The 25000-nt window shown below is 33.8% G+C and overlaps 2 long non-coding RNA genes across 2 annotated transcripts; one reads left to right on the top strand and one right to left on the bottom strand.

Moving 5' to 3' along the window:
* Positions 1–1341: 1341 nt before the first annotated feature.
* LOC143074734 (uncharacterized) lies at positions 1342–10641 on the bottom strand. Its single transcript, XR_012978043.1, has 4 exons — positions 10537–10641; positions 8808–9368; positions 6604–6663; positions 1342–1416 (listed from the first exon to the last, which is right to left on the bottom strand). It is a non-coding gene; the product is annotated as an uncharacterized LOC143074734 (long non-coding RNA).
* A 4770-nt stretch (positions 10642–15411) lies between these two features.
* On the top strand, positions 15412–19799 carry LOC143074733 (uncharacterized). Its single transcript, XR_012978042.1, has 2 exons — positions 15412–15474; positions 17953–19799. It is a non-coding gene; the product is annotated as an uncharacterized LOC143074733 (long non-coding RNA).
* The last annotated feature ends 5201 nt before the right edge of the window (positions 19800–25000 follow it).

Raw genomic sequence — 25000 nt, 5'->3', positions numbered from 1 at the left:
AAACAGTTATTGGCCAATCAAATCGGTATATGTAATTTAATCTGCACAGCACGAGATGACCCAATAACCCGAACTCCTACGTCGTTCGGGTTATTGGGTCATCTCGTGCTGTGCATATTAAATGGCATATACCGACTTGCTTGGTCAATAACTATAACATAATGAGGGATAAGGTAACGGAACACATATCTTTAATTTCATATCAGATATATAACATAAGATCATTTTTTATTAACCAATTATGGTGCCCAAAATTTGAGTTATACAATCAAATGAATTACAAAATAAAGCACAGAAAATGATTAGAATGGTTAAAGTACATTTAATCAAAAAAACCACACGAATACACATTTACACTAATTAACCTGATATAAACCAAGTTATTGACAAAACGCATCAAAAACGAATGGACAAGAACTGTCATATTCCTGACTTGGTACAGGTATTTTCAAATGTAGAAACAAAGTATCAATAATTTAAATACTCATCATTATTACAGGACAGACAGTTGATTGAAAAGATTTGAACTCTGGAAATTCTATCTATAAAGTTATTTAATTTGAATATATGGTGCTCCACTTTATTTACCAGTAAACATAGGGTTCATTTATTTGTATGTCACTAGTAAGTGGTACCGTAGGTAAGTTGGTTTTGAAGCGATTAGAAATCTGATACTTTTGTTACCTTTCTATTTAGATTTCCGTGCTCGTTAATTCCTTACAAAATGTAGTTGAAATAAATTAGTATTCGTCACTTGCCCATACTTGATTGTAAATTTATATCTCATAACACAAAAAGATCCAAATTTGATTTAAATTCAAGACATTACGAGAACCTAAAAATAAAGTCTCTTGACTTTTTCTATTCAAACAAGGTTTATGGACGGTGATTATAGTCGGAGTTTTCTAAATTATATGTGTTTAAGTGTACATAGTAAACACTAATTTTATAAAATGTGTATAATAAACATTATTCGAGGAAGATTTTGACGATGGAAAAAAGCAAAAAGCTGTTTACTGTAGTTCTAATTTTATTTTAACAATATTTATTACAATCAACAAAGTGCATGCATTGGAAGTAAACATCTTTTTACTATTTTGTCAAATGCTAGTCCTGAGGGACAAGGTTGTACGTAAGGCATTCCTTGGAAACAGTTTAAAAACTTGAAGCAATCATTCGGATACGGGAAAAGTCCTGTATCGTCTGGACAGGAAACTCCCGTGTAGCACGTGACCGCCATTTTATGATTGCAAGTTTGTGTTCTTGCGTCAAACATATTTCCCGGTTCACATTTTAAATGTACACTTGTCCCACGTGTGCATTTATAAAAATAAGCACAATTCAAAGGATCTGGAAATAATCCATCTTTCGCACAGTAAAAGTGATTTTCCGTTTCAGGTGGCTTGTACAGTATTCCTGCAAAAAAATAAACACAAGTGCTTGTTAAAACAATACGTTCTCCAAACATGCGTTTAACGTACGGTGCTCCAAACATGCGTTTAACGTACGGTGCTCCAAACATGCGTTTCTGACATGTTTCGAAACGTACGGTAAATTCCTGGGAAACATGCGTTTACAGTTTACATGCGTTGCATTTTTTGCTGTGTATCTTTAATCAAATCTGCCAACAAATGAATTTTAAGGTGACCTCTAATTTAATCATCATTAACATAATGCAGAATCCATTTAAAAATATTTCATCGAGGTTACGTGATCAATGACATGTTTCTATTTATCTTATGGATTGATTCTTGTTGACGTACATTAAAGCCTTTCCTTAAAATAATTGTCAAGACAAGCCAACACATGACTTTGACAATACAATTATTCATATGAGAGTTGAAGAAACACAAGACAGTCAGTACCGTTTCGTAAGTTCGAGCCTATAATTTTCGGGGTTGGGAGAAGGAGTGTTGTTCACTTGAATACTAGTAATTATCCTGAATCTTCGCCTGGTGAGAAATAGGCGTCCCATAAAAAATAGACGAACATATGAACAATGTTCATTTAACAACAAAAACCTCACCAAAATTTAGAGAACTCATGTACTATTTCTTCTCCTTTAATGGCACCGTATTTGACATTCGAATTATAGTAAATAGGTTACAAGAAACCGTAAGGCTAATCTCCGTATATTCAAATATATCATGTATAGTAAGATATACAAAAAAAAGGAAAAAAATAAGTCTGTGGCATTTTTTTTTAGTTATTCACTAAAATTGTTTCCTCATATTTATATGAACACGACATCCGGACTCAACCTATTATAGCAGTGAGTCGGGATCAAAGGTTATTTATCTTAGAATTTTTAATTGCCAATACTAATGGATTCTTTTCCAGGCGCAAAAAATTTCGACACTTCAATTATAATAACCTTTTATGTTAGTGGTTTAAGATTTATTGACTGCCTTATGTTCAGTGACAAATATTTCACAAACATCCATGACGAGAACAAATTTATTTAATTGACATCTAGTGTCTTTAAATTTGGATAACTTGAGACGAACATTTAGACTTCCACTATGTCTAAATAATGGTATTTGTGAAGAGGCAGAGTGCTCCTTGCAGCGGACAAACTACCAAACATTTATAATGATGTTGCAAGGATTCTTTAACGTCAGAGAACGTGGTACTCCCCTTACACGAGGATTCAGATTTAACGTCCCGTACCCACCGGACATGGGTATACGTATTTATACATCCCATACAGACAAACAGACATATAATTTAGCCAGGCTTTTAGTACTGCGAAACAACTCAAGGGATGCCACTATGTATATATCCCATTTAAACTTTAGGGAAGTTGTATGTCATACAAATATCTGTTGCCCTTTAAAAATAATCTCTAAAGTACCTTGGCTTCTTCGAAAATTGAATTATTCGAATAGGTACAAACATGACCCCCCCCCCCCCCTTTTCCCAAAAGAAAAATACTATTTCAAGCATTTATTCATCTAAAATGATTTCATTATAAATTGCAGTTACATTTTGTGGTAGAAAATTGATATAACAATAAAACACTTTTATCTCGTATATTAATACATAGCTTCATATCAAAGAGAAAAATCACTTCAAGAAAAAAAATCACCTAATCACTACTAGGCTTCAGATAAGATTAAGATAAACCTATGCATGTTATTGTGTCAACATGCGTATACATACATGTCTAAAGAACTAGTAAGAAGGGTATCTATGCTGAATGAAATCATATATTATATGATATCAAATTCACAAAAGTAAAAACTGACACTTTGATTAAACATTGCGTAAGAGCCATACTTAAAAAGTAATACATTAAAGATACGTTTTCTGTAAATATCGATTTTAAGTACATTTAGTTTTATTGAACTAAACTTCAAAATGTACTTGGTAGTCATGTAAAGGGGGTTGTTCATTTGCAGATAAAAGTATTTGAACTTTTAACAATATTAATGCAATAGAAATTATCATATCTTTTCAACAAATACATAGTTTAAACAAAATTTTATTCGGAATAGGGCAACAAGCCAATACTTTGTAGCCCTCCTCCCAGAAAAGACATTGTGTACAGGTCTAGGTCTATGAAAATGAGATGGGTATACGTAATAGATACATTAGTCAAACACAGTCCTAGAAAGTCTAGAAGTCGGTATGCGACCTTCAATGAATGAAATGTGCACATTCCATACATATATAAATTAGGCCATTAGTTTTCTCGTTTTTATTGTTTTACATTTGTCATTTCGGGGCCTTTTACAGCTGACTATGCGGTATGTGTTTTGCTCATTGTTGAAGGCCGTACGGTGATCTATAGTTGTTAATTTTTGTGTGAGTTGGTCTCTTGTGGAGAGTTGTCTCATTGGCAATCATACCACGTCTTCTTTTTCGTATGTGGTTCATAAGACAACAAATGAAAGTTTTTAACGACCTTAACTGGCTATATAGACCTTACACGGTCGGTAGTTCATAAGTGTCTCCGTTTGTCATTTTTATTCCACCGTCAAAGGTATACAAATGTCCAGCGTCCGTCTGTCCGGCGTAAACATGTTACACCGTAACTTGAGAACAACTTATCCAAATTTCACGAAACTTAATATAGTTTTTTTTACATGTCACGCCGTTCACGCCATATCTCAAAAACGATTAATGATTATTGATAAAACTTGACATACTTCCTAATAATATTAATCTAAAGATCTGTATACTTTTTGGTTATGATTCGAAATCTTATTTTAGAGTAATTGAGTTTTTTGTAAAAAAAAAAAAAAAAAGGGGGGGGGTCACATTTCGCGTGATGATTCTTTATTTTATTTTTATTAAGCTTTTTGGTAAAAACATAAAAAAAACATGTTGTGATCATTTTTTTTCCCTCAATCTTATTCAAACTTCCTATTGAGCAGGAATAAGGAATGAGTCAGGATATACTTAGCATGACTTCCTGTGCATTCCCGTGTCATTTCAAAAACATTCATTAAATATGGAGTTTTTTTCACAGGACGACGGCTGTATCATACGATCGTGGCGCAGCTGTTTATTTCTTTATAGATTAACCGTTGTTTCTTCTATTTGTTTTACCCTATGTCATTTTTCGGGCCGTTTATAGCTTGCTGTTCGGTGTGAGCCAATACTCCATGTTGAAAAAAAAGAAGATGTGGTATGATTGCCAAGGAGACAACTCTCCACAAGAGACCAAACTGACACAGAAATTAACATTTATAGGTCACCGTACGGCCTTCATCAATGAGCAAAGCCCATACCGCATAGTCAGCTGTAAAAGGCCCCGAAATGACAATGTCAGGCAAGTATACATTCGATGATGTCGCGACAGTAGAAAAGATGGTGCATGTGATAGTGGCTACGGCAATTGAAACAAAACCTTGTCCATGTGTCAAACAGATACTTTTAAAGTTCAACCAAATCAAGATCGTGTCCATTTTATGCTACGTTTCACTACATCTACCAATGTTAAAATAAAAAATGGAATAAACGAGGATAACTAGAAAATCTATGAACCAAGTTGAGACATATTGGTAAAGATAAGAGTGCTTAATTTGTAGGTAATGGTTTCTGATTTTCTATATCGATGGATTGCTGTCTCGATTATGTGCATCCCACATCCACATTTATTATATCCATTTATATGAATAAAAATGATGTGTGTATAGGGATAATGATACAGCAAACCAACGACACAGACACTCAAATATACTAACTATAAAGAGGACTAACTATGTATCACAGTATAATATAGTGACTGGAAAGCTGGTACTAATTTATAACATGGTTTGCAGATAAGTATTTAGTTCTGAATTCATTGATATTCATGTCATGCCTTATACATGTATATACAATTATATCCTTTGTATGAGGTCGATACGCGAATATATTGACCTGAAAGAAGTATATTGACTGAGGACGAAGTATTCACCTCATAAGAAAGATATAATTGATTAATTAATGATTTCCGACAATATTTGTATCAAAATCGTTAGTGAATTAGTTATATTCTCTTTTTTTTCATCATCAAAATTTGTTGGAATTTCATAGATATCAAATTTAACAAGGCGCAGTCGAAAATATATTAGGAGAAATGTCATAAGGTAAGCCATCTTACACAGTGAAAGGCAAAGGACGAAATACATGATTACATGCAGTACCGATTGGAACGCCTCATATAAACACAATGTATTTTCATTTAGAATTTTACACGAACGGCATTGTTCAGAACAATAGTTCCACAAATCGATATTATTTTTCATAGTTTGTCTGCTTTATTGTCCTTGACAAATGTTACATGTACATGTAGGTGGTTTACTTTGTAAGTTTTGTTCTACTAAATATATTCCAGGCCATCACGTCAATAAATATTATCATACAATAGTGTACGTACACTAATAAATTTTGTAGGAGGGACGTGTCTTTGACTTAATCATTATATAATCAAAGTTTAAATTAACCTAGTGTTATATCTGAGTACAAATAGCATTTCACTTAATGTACAATTCAAGAACCCATATTTTTTTTAAATTAAAATGTCTAAATGCATACACTTCTTTTTTCAATCGGATCCGTCTTATTCTTATTGGTTGTGATGTCAAGTGCTAAATGTGACATTAATGTTCCTTTTGTGGTTACTACAGTCCCTTTCTGTTTCCACGAATGTGACCTACCGAATTATATTACACCGTTTGTAATAACATGAGCAACACGACTGGTGCTCCATTGGAGCAGGATCTGCATATCTTTCCAGAGCACCTCAGATAACCCCTAGTTTTCGATGGGGTTCGTGTTGCTTAGTCTTTAGATTTCTTATTGTGTCTTGTGTACTTTTATTTGTCTGTATGTCTTTTTTTCTTTTTTTTTAGCCATGGCGTTGTCAATTTATTTTCGATATATGAGTTTAAATCTTCATTCTTACCATTAAGATTAGTCACAGACGTGGCTTTATATTTATACCTCATCACAGCCAAACAGACCTTTGACCAAGTTAGAACCTTTGTTCCCTTTGTATGAGTTGTACTTCCGGACGGGATAAGTTCAGGGATATTTCTATTCCAATTTTTACGCTTGAGATGAGTGACAGAGAGGTTTGTAACTAATTGAAATGTTAATACAAACCATTACCTATGTTACAATTTCCAAGTGTATCTGGACCAGAAGTTACAGCAAGTCTGGGATCAGAGGCTGAAACAAACAAGAAAGAAAGCTTATTTCAAACGGGATATCACATCCTATTCTTTATAAAGATGTAGTTTACCGAGTCCAGAATTTTCATGACGATACTTGTAAACTTATATATCCTTTGAAAAAAAGTATTCTTAAAGGTCACCAATTTAACACAGTGACTATATAGTTAAATCTTTGAATATTGTTTTTAATGGAATTGATATAAATTGTATTATGATATCAGCAATTAACATCAACCTAAATGTTATTTCTATGACTTTTTGTTCATATGCACATGCATGCTCTACAATCTGTCGATACCTGTATCTTATAAAAAAAGAAGATTGATTGCCAATGAGACAACTGTCCACAAGAGACCAAAATGACACAGACATTAACATCTATAGGTCCCTACGCGGCCTTCAACAATGAGGAAGCCCATACTGCATAGTCAGCTATAAAAAGCCCCGATATGACAATGTAAAACAATTCAAACGAGAAAACTAACGGTCTTATTTATATAAAAAAAATGAAGGAAAAATAAATATGTCACACATAAACAAACGACACCCACTGAATTACAGGTTCCTGACTTGGGACAGGCACATACATAAATAATGTGGCGGGTTAAAGATGTTAGCGGGACCCCAACCCTTCCTCTAATCTGGGACAGTGGTATAACAGTACAACATAAGGACGAACTATAAAAATCAGTTGAAAAAGGCTTAACAGATGGACAAAAATACTAGTGAACGTGACCGGGTATTTATACATCCCGACACAAAAAGACACAATGAACAGATCTGAGAGTACTCGCAGCTATCTGACAGCTAGTTCAAAGCCACTAACAACTAATAAAAAAATCAGGCATCTAAGACTTAGTATTGTATAAGATCATGTTTTTCTCTGACTGTTAAAAGCGTCTTTCAGCTAAATGCATTGCATGTTGATGTGTACAGATTGATGATTTCGTCAAAGATGCATACTTTTTATTACTTGTTACGGATTTTAACTAGTCTAGCTGTCATGCAGGAAATGCAAGTATTTTCAGATCTGTACTTTGTGCGTTTTGTCAGATAAAATTGAGAATGGAAATGGGGAATGTGCCAAAGAGACAACAACCCGACCATAGAGCAGACAACAGCAGAAGGTCACCAACAGGTCTTCAATACAGAGAGAAATTCTCGCACCCGGAGATGTATTTCTGCTTTATATCCATTTGCAGATTTCATCCCTTTTCAACTGATGTTTATAGTTTGTGTTTATGTTGTTCAGTTATACCATTGTCCTGGATTGGTGGATGTTTCCCGCCTTCAAACTAGTTTAACCTCGCCACGTTTTAAAAATTACAGTTCCTGTCCCAAATCAGGATCCTGTAATTCAGTGGTTGTCGAGTTTTGCTTCTGTGGATTCATTTATTTTCGTGTGTACCAATTTTCGTGGATTGAGGAAATCTTACATGTTCGTGGATATTTGATTTCGTGGTTTTACCAAAGTGTTCATACAAGCCTTAAGAAAATTTTTCATTCGTTGAACTTTTAATTTCGTGGTTCAACTGTTCCCACGAAGTCCACGAAAATTGGTATCCAACGAATAATAATGAATCCACAGTATATTTAAAATATAGTTAATTTCTGTGCAATTTGTCTCTTGTGGAGAGTTATGTCATTGGCAATCATCTTTTTATTTTGTAGGTTATAGGAATATCTACAAATAAGGGAGATGACCGATATCAGACAACAGCACAAAGACAAAACATAAATGTAGGCTAGCTATAACACATGATATAGAGGGAAACATGCAGTCAACAGTTTTTTTGTCTAAAGAATAATTTTTTTTGTAAAGCTCTCAATTCTCAAGTCTTAAATTAGTAAACAGATACATTCAAAGATCTAACATTGATATCCAATTTTGAAATACAGATTTTGCTCAAAAACAATGGTCAACCCAATCAGTAAACAGGATACGTTAAAGATTTTATTGGCATTATTGTTTTGGAAATGTTTGGCTCATACGGATATGTGTTTTCAAGAATGCCAACGAGACGACTTTTTACATACAAACATCTACAAAAATGTATGTGTTTTTGATACCGGATTTTAAAATTAAAACAACAGCTTAGTTATATATATGTTATATGTTAAACATGAATATATACTTACCGAGACATATATTATTTCCAAGGTCACTAATGACGTCATCCATACCATATTTGTAATCATCAACTACAAAGGCTTTACAAGGATCTGACGCTAGACTCATTGCAGTGTCTACACTTCTTTTTAATGACGTCACTACATAGAATACGACTCCATTTTGTTTCATATATTTCGCATACCATGCTGACGTTGTATGATCAAATATAATATTATTTAAAAAGAGTACAATAATTTTCTTTCGGTATATTTCTGTCGTCACATTAAGCATTTCTAAAGCATCCTCTAATACTGGTTTCAGATATATCCCGTTGCTTTTTATTTTTGTCCGTTTGATCCCTAATGAGGAAATTTCGGTATTTGCTGATTTTCGCGAAGTCAAGAATTTACTCTTGGTGCGAGAAATTGGACTATATTCCAAAATTTTAATCTTGTAGTCATATTTTGATATTTCAAAATAGTTAATAATCTCAAGTAAGAAGTCTTCCAAGTAAACTGTCATTGTTGATTTCCAGCGACTCATAGGTACCGCAAATACGACGGAAGCTCTACTCTTACATCGAGAAACTGTAAGATTATAAAAGAAAAATTAAAAAAAATCATCGGTCAGTATAATGAAAACATGAAGACTAATTAGTGGCCTTCGGCTGTTATCTGCTCTTTAGTCGGGCTGTTGTCTCTTTGACGTATTCCCTATTCCATTCTCAATTTCATATAAATATATAGATCTTGCTGCAAAATACGTCTATTGTTATCCTTGGTATGTTACCTTACCTACTTACCTACCCTACTTTTTCTGAAAGGAGATAGAAAAACGGTTTAAACTTTTATGGGGCTTGGGAATAAAAATTGCCATGGCAGTTAAACTGTTAACCACTAGTCCGATTTTTTAAATGTCTCAAGTCAGGAGCCTCTGGTCTTTGTTAGTCTTCTTAGTTCATTTATATGTAATGGAGTTTACTAGTGTGACGTCCAGTATCACTGAACTAGTACACACATTTTGTTTAGGGGCCATCTGAAACACGCCTCCGGATGCGGGATTTTCACGCTGTGTTGAAGATCCATTGGTGACCTTTCAAGATGGCTGTTGTAACTTTGACACATTCCCCATTTATATTCTCAATTTAATTTTGTTAGCTTAATGATACGAAAAAGGAAAATCACAAAAATACTGAACTCCGAGGAAAATTTAATCGGAAAGTCCATAATCACATGGCAAAATCAAATGACAATACACATCAAACGAATGGACAACAACTGTTATATTCCTGACTTTGTACAGGCATTTTAAAATGTAGAAAAAAGAGGACTAAACCTGGTTTTATAGCGCTAAACCTCTCACTTGTACGTCAGTCTCATCAAATTCCGTTAAATTTACAACGATGCGTGAACAAAACAGACATAATAAATAAAATAGTAAAAAATAGGTTACAGCAGTCATCACTGTGTTACAATTTTAAAACAAACAAGACACAAAAGCATCTATCAAATTAAAAACACATTCATTGCTTCACGTGTCTGACGTCAGAAAATATATACGCCAAATAGGAAGAAAATTTTGTCGTTCAATGTTTATACACAACAATTTTATAATTTCACATGGACAATGTTGGCATTCTGTAAAGGGTTAAGAATGAAAAGTATGTTAGAATAAATTTCAGAAATAGACCGAGATCTAAAATTGAAAATTGACCTTAATAAGATTGTTCAAAATCTCAAACTACACGTTACTTACGTTCACTCTTATTATCCGCCAACGAAATCCCAAATAATAAAAGCAAAAATAATAGAACCATGTTCATTGTTAAACGATTTCATTTGGAGGGATTTTTTTTTTCATGAATATACAAGAAAATGATGTTAGTTGTGTATTCGACAAGAAATAAATGTTAGTACGTATTGTTTGCACCAGTTAACATAACACAGTAATATCAATGTCAATCACATTAATTCTGTGACATGTTGGTGGCCATTAATTGCAAATAATAATCTATTTATCCAAACCGAACATAATTAATGGAGACCTTAATAGGTGTCTGCGGTTTTTAGATTTCTGGACTACACACGAGGGTTTGGAGGTGATCCTACCATTCTTCATTCTTCAATTTTTAAACCATATTTTTTAATCTTTATAAATTTGGCCCATTATACTCTTTTCTACATTTTTGGCCCATTCTTCTGTTGTATTGGACCATTATTCTCTATATATTCAATACTCTATAATATACACATGTTTAACCCCGCCGCATATTTTAGCCTGTCCCAAGTCAGGAGCCTCTGACGTTCGTTAGTCTTGTATGTTTTATTAATTAATTCAAATTCATTTATGTGTTTTGGAGTTATGTATGACGTCCATTTTTCACTGACTAGACTAATAAAGTACACACATTTTGTTTAGAAGCTAGCTGAAGCCTGCCTGCGCCTTCGGGATTGTCTCGCTGTGTTGAAGACCCATTATGGCCTTCGACTGTTTTCTGTCTAGTGTTTGGATTGTTGTCTAAATTTACATTCTCTATTTTATTTATTTTAATTACCCCGTCATTTTCTGTTCTTTATTTGTTTTTGTCTATTTTTGTCTATCTTATATACGTTGTCCATTTTCCTATAGTATTGACATGTTATATTATTCAGTCTGTAATCTTCACCTAGACCCTCATTCTTTTACTATGGTATAGACCACATACAACACTACCAAATCATAATGAATCTCTTAGTTTTCTGTCCTTCGTCTTTTTTTATCTGTAGGTACAAATGTAGACTAGTTTAACCCCATACCATTCTGCATGTGCCTTTCTCATGTTAAGAACCACTCTTTGGTACATTTCTGTCATTTTTTTGTTTGTCGTAAATTGTAATGTCATGAATTCGATCGGTTCTTGATTTCAGTCTAGTAATTATTTTACAATATTCACGTCGGAGCTTTTTGTAGCTAGTGTTTTTTCTCATTGTTGAAGGCCGTAGTTATCACATCGGCAATCATACTATATTTCTTTTTAATATATCATATAATTATGTCATGTGTATGTAGTCGTTGTAAATTCAAAGTTGAATTCCTACTTCGAGCCGGTGAGGTAAAAGTACACAATAAACATTAAATTAATGACTAAACGGTAATATTGCTCAAAAAAGGCCATGTACATTTATGAACCGTGTTAATTTTAGCATGTTCAGAAAAATGTATAATTGTGATAGTTTTTTAGACTTCTTTGTGTTTAATTTATAAAATTGCTCTATTTTATATACTCTAAGCCATGCACACGAACCTTGAGTGAAAAATATTCTAATTTTAAATTTTTACATTGAAGAATAACTATATACAGTAGCCAGAACCAATCGTTGCATTCGAAAGAAAACTAACTGTAGGTCCTGTAGAATTATGGTTTCCGATAAGAAGGTCCTTCGTACACAATGTTTGAAGAAAAAATAAATATATGATAATCTGTCATATGATAATTGCAGTTTTGCGAGATCCTTGAAAATATACCAAAATCGATGTTGTTCAAATTTTTATTACATTTGTATTTATGATATTGAGAATTTTAGAAAATGCTTCTGGTGTTAAATGAGGGAAATTGACCCAACCAATTTGTAATACGCACTTTACACAGTGTTTACTGTGATCCCAAATGGCTTCACTTTTTAGCTCTTACATGTATTTGATTGTGTAATTCCAGTCTTATTCATGTTGTAGACATATTATACCATTTTATCAAAAATATCGACTAACATTTATAAATCATTTTTAATAATTTTCCCGTGGAAAAGACCCAAATTAAAAAAATTCCTATGGTAACTATGGCAAATTTCTTTGCTTGCAAATTCGTACCTATAAAGGGTCGAGTAAATGCAGGTATGGTATGCATAATTATTTAAATTATTTAAATGAGAGTCTCGAGAAAACATAAAGCTAAAAAATGAGGTTGCTCCGGAAGCACTGAGATCTCCCCTACATTGTGCGATCGTATTAAAGAGTAGACAGTTAGCTTGTATACTATTATACAGCTTTCCAATTGTGAACTTTCCATTTATAAGTAGCAATATTCCAGCAGCACCATCTGCATACGGGGTATATATCTCCCAATTGATGCGATATTCCCGTGTTTGTATTCCCTATCATGATTTCTTGATAGAGGGTTGTTGCTCACAAGGAAGCTATTAAACCGAGAGTTCCAAATGGTGAAGTTGCAATCATCCCTTCGTAAATTTTACGGACGGCATCACGAGTTGGTTGATCGTTATGGAAAATCCGTTTCACAGATGATACCAGGTATGTGCATTAGGGACTAATCATGTTTTACCTGGAAAGGGGGGGGGGCTGATCAGTTTGAAATCAAACATACAAAATTTCTTGATTCTCCCATAATATTTCACTATTTTTATTTGATTCCCCCAGTAAACAAAATATTAAAAAAATATTCTCAGTGGATTGAGTTCATAAAGAGGGTAGTAAAGGGGGTAGCTTGCATAACAAAAAACGTGAAATAAGACACAATTTCACGTTGAACGTGAAATAATTTCTGTAATGAATGTTGCACGAAAAATAAAGACTTTGATGCGAACCTTTTGTGACTGAGTCACTGGTCCTCGTGTATATATAAACTCTCTGTTTTGCTTGATATTCCCTAATTTAGTATAAACAATTATGATATAAATGGTTAACGGCTTTTAAAAAAGTATATAACGATCTTCTGAGCGTTTAAACTTCAAGTAAAGGAACAACATCATAGGCCTTTCCGCTTTATCAAAAACCAAAATTCCACCTTTTTATTTCTTAACGATCCCTGCCTAGTACTTGAAATTATTTGAAAAATACCGAGCACGCAAAATAAACATTTAAAAATCACGATGCACGTAAAATTAAATAAACAAGGCACCTGTCTTGCACGACTGAACGTCAAATAAAAAAGTAAAAACACATTGAACGTTAAATAAAAAACGGCGACCATGTTTCACGAAAATAAGCCATTACCACCCTCCATAACCATATTTAAGGTGGTGTAAATAGTTACCAGGATTATAATTTAGTACTCCAGACGATCATATCAAAATATTTATAGAGCCAAACAAGTATGAAGTTGAAGAGCATTGAGGGTCCAAAATTCCAAAAAAGTTGTGTCAAATACGGCTAAGGTAATCTATTCCAGACTCCTAGAATAAGAAAATCTTTAGTTTTTCGATAAATTCAAAGTTTTGTAAATAGGAAATTTATAAAATAATATTCATGTCAACACCGAAGTGCTGACCACTGGGCTGGTGATACCCTCGGGGACGAAACGGCCATCAGCAATGGCTTCCACCCAGTGGTGTAATTAGCTATCAACGGTACCAGGATTATAATTTAGTACGCCAGATGCGCGTGTCGTCTACATAAGACTCTTCAGTGACGCTCATATCAAAATATTTATAAAGCCAAACAAGTACGAAGTTGAAGAGCATTGTGGGTCCAACATTCCAAAAAAAGTTGTGCCAAATACAGCTAAGGTAATCTTTTCCTGGGATAAGAAAATCCTTAGTTTTTCGATAAATTCAAAGTTTTGTAAACAAGAAATTTATAAAAAGGACCACATAATTGATATTCATGTCAACACCGAAGTGCTGACTACTGGGCTGGTGATACCCTCGGGGACGAAACGTCCATCAGCAATGGCTTCGACCCAGTGGCGTAATTAGCTATCAAAGATACCAGGATTATAATTTAGTACACCAGACGCGCGTTTCGTCTATATACCTGCCTTGTCTGAGCGGATCGACATTTTCTTTATCTCAGGTATATCTTTGTCTGTCATACTTAAAATGACATTTTGGAATCTTATATTGATTCGTTTCTAACATAGTAAATTTAGTGATGATTTTTTATTAAAAAAATTATGCGAGAACAAATCAATAAATCAAATTTTTACATTCTACTATCGTTTTCGTTTCGCATGCATCGATGTTAAAATAGTTACTAAAAAGGCGTACATTTCTAAATAGTCGTAATAAAGTCCATTGAGCACAAAACTAATCCTCATCAGATTTTATTTACTATTTTGATGTTCTAGAATACATTTTTTTTAGCAGAAATTACAAAAAATAATTTTTATTCGGTTTTGATTGTGAAACACTGAATTAAAATTTACATTGAACACAAAATGTTCAACCCTTTGATAGGAAAACAAATCATGTTTTTAGCATAAAATCGAGAGAAAAAAATGCTTTAGTCTCGCTACTCTCGGTGATCAAAATTTTAAAATTCATTGTTCGCCCCGTAAGGTCAGAGTACTTTGAACTGTGCAGTATATATATATCTGAGGTAGTTAATGCACACCTTTGCTGTGCATTATCCATAATATAGCATAATGAGTACAAAGAGATTTTACCCATGTCATGTGTTTCCAGTATAAAATGTTTAAGAGCATATGACATATCGGGAAATGCGTTGACATTTTTTAGAAATTTGAATAATAAAAAAAAATCAAAAAAAAAATCAAAAAAATCGAGAGGTTGATCCCTAAGTACTTATGAAACTAGAGGAAAATAATTGTTACTAGTCTTTGTAGAATATTATCACTGGTAAGCTTATAATTTTATATTTTCCCACCATATTATACTCATTTATAGCAGGTATGCATGATTTGTCACGTGAATAACATACCTATCTTGTCTGAGCGGATAGACAGTTTCTTTATCTCAGGTATATCTTTGTTTGTGATACTTAAAATGACATTTTGGAATCTTATATTGATTCGTTTCTAACATAGTAAATCTAATGATGATTTAAAAAAAAAAATATCCGAGAACAAATCAATAAATCAAATTTTTACATTCTACTTTCGTTTTCGTTTCGTATGTATCGGTGTATAAATAATATTCATCAAGAAAGGCCATGTTTTCAACACAATTTTTTACTCGGGTTCAGACTGACAAATCATTGAACTTGAAAAATGTCTTAAGTTTTGAATGGAATTTTATATAATCTATAATGTCTATTTTATAATTTTAAGCATGCATGGCATTAAACCGATTAAACTCATACATGTAGTATATTTAGGTCTTTCCACTTTTCCGTGGAAAGACCTATTGCTTTTCTTCTGATTTTTTTTTTTCCCGCCTAATTTTTTTTCCTTTGCTGTTTTTTTGTTTCGCAAGATGTCGCTTAGAAATTTGGTATATGATATCGAACAGTTTATAAGCTTTTGAAACCAACTCTGCTTAACCGAATACTTTACCATATAAGAGTTATCTCCCCGAACATTGTTTTTCTTGTTATCTCTAAGGCTTCGCAACCGTATAAGAAACCGACAAATTTATTTTTCCAAATTGCTCGTTACATCCTCAGGATGTTCTGTTTTATTTTGACCGAAGCCCTGTAGAGATTCCATATGAGAGTTATTTCCCCTTTTGTATTTGAAATTTTGAAATTGATTTTAAACTGGAAAACCATAAGTGATAGAGACCTAGGGTGGTTTGATTTGAGATCCTTGGTCCAAAAAAAATGAAAATTAGGTCAAGGTCAAAGGTCAAGGTCATATTCTAAATTTTGATTTTGGCTTATTTTCACTCATTTTCATAAACCTTATAAGATATCGACAAATTATTTTTACTAAATTGTTAGTTGCGACATGTCGTAACATAATAATTTTGGTTGAAAGGGTGCGTAGACAAAGACTGGGAGTTTTAGCCCCTATCATATCTAAAATTATGCGTAAAGTGATATAACTTATTAACCATACATATTAGAGACCTAGGGTCTTTTGATTTGAGATCCTCAGTTTGTGACCTTGAAATTGAGGTCAAGGTCATAGGTAAATTCGACGTTCTAGATTATGACCTTTGCTTAAAATTCATATCTTTACATCATAAAGCCATAGGAACTGAGATTTTAGACTGATTTTTAATATTCTAATATCAAAATAGATATTTATTTATCTATTTACTGGTGGAAAGACCTTCAATTGTTATCTGAACAATTGGTTTTTAATCTATATATGTTTTTATTAAAATGAATGGGTAATGACAGTTGTATTAACATTATGTACTAACTAGGCTAGCTAGTACATAATGTTAATACAGTAGGTGTCGCAAGGTTGGCCGACCATAATGAAGAAAGTGCATACACATTTAAAAGGGAACGTTTGCCAGCAGCAAGGCCATCTACATACCCCTCAGAGAGGTAATTAAGTATTTTAAACGTCATTAGAGCGTGACATTATGGACGTTGCTGAGTATTTATACATAACGGACAGCTAAGCAGGCTTTTGACATAAGCAAGGATATTTTAATGATTGAAGGGAGACATCAAGAAGATGACTAGATTTCTATACCCTACTCAACCTTAACATGCCCTTTGACCTGCTGCTAAAGGTTCCCCATAAACTGCCCTTATCACAAACTAATAGATGTAACTAAACAAAAGAACAGGATCAAATAATGTCAATGAAATGAGATGAGCCAATGCTTATACAACTGCCTACCAAATATCATTGACCTACCACTAGTGGTTCCCCATACACTGACCTAATCCCAAACTTACCCAGTGTTGATGCCGCCACCGCCACCAAAAACAGCATACTTATGTCTCGCTTTTTGACTCCGAGACAAAGATGGATAGCCACAAGGCATTTTCTCAAGCAACAGGTTGTGACAAAATGACAAATATTGTATGGATTATACAGGGACAAACATCATTATGTGATAAGAAGCTTAACTAAATAATAGGATTGTAAATTAAAATACCAGAACATATTTGAGAATATCAAAAGAAAAGAATAGGATAACCGTGCGTTTTTTTTTTCTGGCTGAAATAATAAAAAGCAAAAGTTCATGTAGATTTTTTTTTCAGAAATTTATGCACTATTTTGGAGGTATCTCACCTTATAAGGCTAAATTTAAAAACATAAATCAAGCAAAAAAATCTACACTTGTGAAAATAAATTTTATAAATTTATAATTGAAAATTCAGATACATTCCTCCTCAAATTTTGCTAATTTGATTAAAAATCTAGACCTTAGGTTCTCTAATATTTGTAATTCAAAATGGCGAAAGACACCCTTACTACCTTAAAACAATTAAAAAAAAAAAGAAATGGATATATCTAATCATTCGGGTTCAAATGAAAAAAAAAGGATCGTTTAATAAAAGTGAAGAAACTTTAATTTTGCTATTTTGTAGTATGTCGAGTAACTTGGCTGAATGCGGAGTTTGTGAATACCGCAACATCAACAAACCATCAGTGGTCTGGTGTTTAGAGTGTGACGAAGGTCTTTGTGAGGAATGTAAAGAACATCATACAGCTTCAAAAGGGTCAAGGCACCATCAAATTGTTTCAATCTCTGAGTACCAGAAACTACCTTCCAGTATATTTGAAATTACTCAAACATGTCCAAAACACAATGAAAAATACCAAATATTTTGTAAGAAGCATGATTGTCCATGTTGTAGACGATGTGTTACTGAAATCCATAACGATTGTAAAGAGATAGATGTAATAGATGACGTCATCAATAATGTCAAATCATCAAATGCATTTTTAGAGATGGAACATATATTAACTGAACTTTCAGGAAATTTGCAAAGAATAAGGAAGGATCGACAAGAAAACATAAAAAGTCTGATAGAGAATAGGGTTAAAATAGAAAAAGAAGTTCGGCAGACACGAAGCTTGATAAACAATCATCTAGATAAGCTCCAGGAAAGTTTGATAAAGGAATTATATGCCGCTGAGAAAAAGGAGAGCACAAAAACTAATAACATAATATCATCCATACAAAAATATGAAAGACAGATATTAGAAAACCAATCTAATTTAGATAAGATAAAACAGCATGCTTCAGACCTGCAGACATTCTTAGCTTTGAAGCACATCCAACGAGAGGTCACGAACAACGAACAATTTCTGGAATCTCTAATAAAAGAAGAGAAACTGAACCATGTATCCATGTCTTGGAAAATCGAAAAAGCTGCAGAGAACCTACTTACCATGACAAAGAATATGGGAGTAATTAACTTGGATACCAGGCAAGGGGATCTAGCATTAACATACCGGAAGAACAAACAAGCACAGATAACAATATCTACTACACATGTTCCTACTATTGATGATGTTAGACTTACTTTTAGACAAACTGTGAAAACAGTAGGGAGTGATGTCAAAAGTTGCTGCTTACTACTCGATGGCAGAATAATTTTTTGCTGTTATGATAGTGGCAGAATTACCGTAATCAAAACGAACGGCACTTTGGATTTTACATTGCAGCAAGCAGTTTATACATCACATATATACTTCATCGAGGAAAGCCAAAAACTATTCGTATCAACTGGTTCTTACACCATATACATTCAGGTTATAGATATGAAAAGCAGAAAAACAGAGAAATCGATTAGTGTTGGATCAGAGAATTATGGAATTGTTCATAAAGATGGGAAATTGTTCTTTAATGCTGGTAAAAGTGGATTACGTGTTGTAAGTTTAGAAGACGAATCTATAACTCAGGTGGTATACGGTCCCTTGTTAAAGCATAGCAGCATTACAATGTGGTCAGACCAACTATATTTCATAAACATGGATTATGCAGTATCCTGCTGCGATTTTCAAGGAGAAATTAAATGGAAATTAGAACGTAAAGGATTTTTTCCAGAGCCATGTGGTATTACAGTGGACAACTACGGACGTGTTTACGTATCGGGCTTTGGATATAACAATGTCGTCGTATGTTCACCAGATGGAAACAAAAATCGGTTGCTGCTGTCAGAGAAAGATGGTCTTAAAAAAGCACAGTCTTTGTGCTTCGATCGAAAAAATAAGAGGTTACTAGTTGCAAACCAACGGAATGAAGCATTTCTCTATGACGTTTCAAAATGAATTAATACAATATCAATGCGATGAGCGTATATGTGAATATAAAGTGTATTATGAAAGCATTGGATTGTGCCCTGATAAATAAAATATCTTCAGAAAAATTGATTATATTCGTAGAAAAAATATCCTAAATAATAAATTCATACTTCAGTTATTGTTACATTGTACTCCATTCATTTTTCTGTCATCGCAAATGGGCATTGAGTTTTGACAGTCTACCTCTGTTCGTCCTTCCGTTCGTCCCTAAATTTTCTTCTGTTATGCTCAGGACCTGATCTTTACTTCAAGCACTTGTATAGAAACAAGTTTTCATGGTTATATCCAACTTTCTGGCACGATTGTCGTGAAGTTAGCTTATTAATTTACCGTGGATTCTTTTTTAGCTCACCTGGCCTTATTGCCCTTTATAGTCAATTTTTAACCATTTTTCGTAAATCTTAGTAATATTTTACAAAAATCTTCTCCTCTGAAACTACTGGGCCAAATTAATCCAAACTTGGCCACAATCATCTTTTGGGTTAGTAGTTTGAAAAATGTGTCAGGTGACCCGGCCAACCATCCAAGATGGCCGCCATGGCTAAAAATAGAACATAGGGGGTAAAATGCAGTTTTTGGCTTATAACTCAAAACCCAAAGCATTTAGAGCAAATCTGACATGGGGTAAAATTGTTTATCAGGTCAACATTTATCTGCTCTGAAATTTTCAGATGAATCGGACAACCCGTTGTTGGGTTGCTGACCCTGAATTAGTAATTTTAAGGAAATTTTGCTCTTTTTGGTTATTATCTTGAATATTTTTATAGATAGAGATAAACTATAAACAGCAATAATGTTCAGCAAAGTAAGATTTACAAATAAGTCAACATGACTGAAATGGTCAGTTGACCTGTTTAGGAGTTATTGCCCTTTATAGTCAATTTTTAACCATTTTTCGTAAATCTTAGTAATCTTTTACAAAAATCTTCTCTGAAACTACTTGGCCAAATTAATCCAAACTTGGCCACAATCATCTTTTGGGTTAGTAGTTTGAAAAATGTGTCCGGTGACCCGGCCATCAAACCAAGATGGCCGCCATGGCTAAAAATAGAACATAGGGGTAAAATGCAGTTTTTGGCTTATAACTCAAAACCCAAAGCATTTAGAGCAAATCTGACATGGGGTAAAATTGTTTATCAGGTCAACATTTATCTGCTCTGAAATTTTTAGATGAATCGGACAACCCGTTGTTGGGTTGCTGACCCTGAATTGTTAGTTTTAAGGAAATTTTGCTGTTTTTGGTCATTATCTTGAATATTATTATTGATAGAGATAAACTGTAAACAACAATAATGTTCAGCAAAGTAAGATTTACAAATAAGTCAACATGACCGAAATGGTCAATTGACCCCCTTAGGAGTTATTGTTCTTTATAGTCAATTTTTAACAATTTTCATAAAATTTGTAAATTATTACTAACATTTTCCACTGAAACTAATGGGCCAAGTTCATTATAGATAGAGATAATTTTAAGCAGCAAGAATGTTCAGTAAAGTAAGATGTACAAACACATCACCATCACCAAAACACAATTTTGTCATGAATCCATCTGCTTCCTTTAATATTCACATAGACCAAGGTGAGCGACACAGGCTCTTTAGAGCCTCTAGTTTTAAGAATCAACGCTTCTTACATCTGTCGCTGAAATGGACTCACCAATTTATAATCAATTTACTGAATTTTGGAATCCTTTACTGGAAATCATACAACTCCTTGAAATTTATTATGTGTGACTGACATTAAAATATCACCGTAACCTCCAGCTACCAATGAGTTACTATGCGATGTCTATTTTATTTGATTTATATAAATGAACATAATGATGATACACATCTGTACAACAGACACACATGGCTTGTACCTTTATATATACACAAATTAATAGGCAATCCTATAGTATAAGTTGGTAGCCATGAGGTCAGCATGGTTAAGACAAATGAGTAAAAGGTAGGGACTTGTCAGTTTAGATTCGAATACCTGAGTGTGTTCTCTTTGTTTCCGTATTCTTTAGTTTTTCTGTTTTTTTTTCTCATTTTGTATTTTATTATGGACATTTTAGTAATCATAGTTTAACAGTTTTTTTTATTATCATTGAGTATACAAATGTAGCGGGTTTAAACATTTTAATAGGTACAAACCTTCACCCTTACCTGAAATAATAGTGTAATACCACAACATAGAACGACACACTATAAAACATCAATTGAACTCAATCAAAAGACATATTAACAAAAACAAGTAACTGAACGAGTAAAGTTGATGTATGATACAATGTAAATAGCTTGTATAATAATTCGACTGAGCATGTGCGAAAACGTATAAGACACAGATCGATAACATACTCCGAATTTTGATATTTTCTCTAAAATTGTCGCTTTAAAATTGTTTCAAAGACAAGCCAGGTGTTCGGTCTGTGAAGTTGTTATTCACAACTCTTTTCTGTATATATTCAATTGCTTTGATTTTATTTTGGGTTGTTGGGTCCCACACTGTGCTTGCATATTCCACTGCAGGTCTTACAACGGATACATATGCAGCTGCCTTTACAGGTTTTGTACAGCCTTTGAGATTTCTTCGTATAAATCCCAACGTTCTATTTCCTTTGCATACTGTTTTATCTATGTGTTTATCCTAGGTTAGATTGTTGCTGATGGTTACTCCAAGATATTTGCCTGGTTCCACTGCTTCTAGAGTATGACCATGTAGTTGGTACGATGTTTGTATCACTGGTCGATTTATTGGTGATATTCTAATGACAAGGCACTTTTTGCATTAAAACTCATCTGCCATTTGTTTTCCCAGTCTTCCAATGCTGTTAAGTCCTTTTGGAGAAGTTTACTGTCTGCTTGATTGTTGATGGTACGAAGAGTAGGCTGTCATCCGTAAATAATTTGGTCTCTGGTGTAGATGCTGTTTCTGGAATTTCGTTAAAGTAGACCAGGAACATTAATGGACCAAGGACTGTGCCTTGCGGTACACCAGAGATTACTGGTGCTTGTTTGGAGACAGCACCCTCTAATAATACGCTCTGCTTTCTGTTATGAAGAAAGAGCGAATCCATTTGTTGGTTTTTGGGTTGACGATGTGATACCTAGTCAAATGCTTTTGCAAAGTCTAGCAGGATGATTTCTATTTGGCTGCTGCTTTTTAATGTTGATGCAATGTCTTTGATGGTTTTGATGAAATTTAATTCGCATGATCGTCCCATTTTGTTTTTTAACGGCGCCACTCCTGTCCATTCTTGACCTTGAGTTATCCTTATGGTCGGATCTGATTTCTTTCATATATTTCTTGTTGACTTGTCGGACCTCCCAGTGTACTTCTTGTTGTAGTCTTTTATACCTATCATTGTCTCTTTTCTTTTAAGTTTTCCTAGCCTTCTTGTGTGCTTTTTGCTTTTGGTTAATTCTGCGTCTAACGGTTGTATTAATCCACGGATGAGTGTGTCTTCCTTGCGTCATTTTTATGGTACTCTTTTCTCTATGGTTGTTTGTACAGCTGTTTTGAATGCTTGCCATACAGACTCAACGCTTCTATCTTTCAATGTTTTTGAAGTAGCTATGAAGTTTTGTAGGTTTTCTTTTATATTATATATTTCAGCTTTTTCCCATATTTTTCTTCTGAATGGTTTAGGTTTAAGTGGTTTACAAGCCATATCTAGGAGGACGATGTCATTGTCGCTGTTTCATATTGATGGTAAAGATTTGCATTTTAACTTAAATGAAGGATGAGAGGTAAGGTGTTCTCTTTACGTTGTTGGAAAGTCCACAATTTGTTCTAGCCCGTTGTCAGCTACAGATTGCACTTTGTAAATACAGCTGTTTCTCAAACCACGCCTCTTTTGGGGAGATCTAGCATAATCATAGAAAATCAATTTTGTTTACATAGTGGTTCCCAGTTATGCTCTCTGTGTTCTGTCTCATAGAGACATAACTTGGGAATGTTACCAGTAAATATACATGTGCATATTGTTTACATTGAAATCTGTTGTAACTCTTCATTCGAGGTAGGGGGAGTTGAGAAAATAAGTATTAGTTTAAACTATGAAAATATGCCGCACAGCCCTATATTTTGACCTTTGAAATAAATTGTAGTGCATATGAACTTTCAATTCTAGGATAAGATTTTTTCAAAACTTCATAGTAAAAGTGGTACATTTTTAGCTGTAAAAGGAGTTCCTATGGGAAATTGCATTGTCAGTATTTACAGAAATGCAACCTACAAGTTCTAAGAATGCCTGGTTGGTTCTGTCAGAGTACGTACTGTCGATGGTCTATAGTTTGTTCTGTCTAGTTAATATCTGGTAAGTTGAAATCACCACCAATAAGGAAGATGTCTTTTTGGTGTTTTGTTTTGATGTTATTTATTTCGTCTTTCATTTTATTCAGGTACAATGAGGTAGTTATCGTCTGTTTTATGAGGTGGTCGATAAAATGCACCTAAAAGTATTTTCTTGTTTCCTTATAAGTTAATAGTGCCAGTCAGTATTTATATGTCTGTGATATTTTATGATGTTACCCAGCTATAATGTTTGTTTAGCTGCTATCATTACCCCTCCATGCGGGTCATTTGGGCAATCTCGGCGTTCCGTGTCATAGTTGAAGTAGTCTGGTATGATCTCATTTGATTTGATGTTTGGATCAAGCCATTTTTCCGTGTCTATTATTACGTCTGGCTCAGTTGACTCGATGATTGCTTCAAGTAGTTTCCCCTTTTTTCTGAGACTTCTATGTCTGATATTCTTAACTGCTTTTTAGTGACTGGCTTGGTTTTAGTTGGTTTTGTTGATGATGTCTTGATCGGTGTATCAGTGCTGAAAGATGTTGTGTTGAATGATGGTGAGTTAATGCTTGATCCTGATGTTGATGGTATTGATGCTTCTGAAATGTTGTCTGCCATTAATGGATTGGTCGATATATTTTGTGTTTAGTGCTTGCTGTCATCTCCATTTGATATAAAACATATTTGTGTTGAATAATTGTTTGGTGTGCAGCAATATGGGCAAGTCCATATGTCTTATGGCAGTCGTCACAAGCTAAGGTTTTTCTATTTTACATGCGTTCTGGCATATCGTGCATGGAAATATTTGGTCGTCTTGGTCCTGGGTTTGCTCAATGCCACTCAGTAAGAGTAAGATGAGTCTTTGTGTACTCCTCTCTCTCTGATAGTTTCAAATTATTGTTGAGTCAATTGCATATATTTTTACAGCTTTTTATCCAGTAGTAAGTTTGTATAGATGATGTTACTGGGTTAAGATGGTGTTCAGACAAGTATATATTCACCCCTTCTAGAGCATTGTTTTTGTAAATACAGTCATGATATGTT

Source organism: Mytilus galloprovincialis, chromosome 5 (assembly GCF_965363235.1).
Source record: "Mytilus galloprovincialis chromosome 5, xbMytGall1.hap1.1, whole genome shotgun sequence".
Lineage (NCBI taxonomy): Eukaryota > Metazoa > Mollusca > Bivalvia > Mytilida > Mytilidae > Mytilus > Mytilus galloprovincialis.
This window is presented reverse-complemented; position numbering and strand designations above follow the sequence as displayed.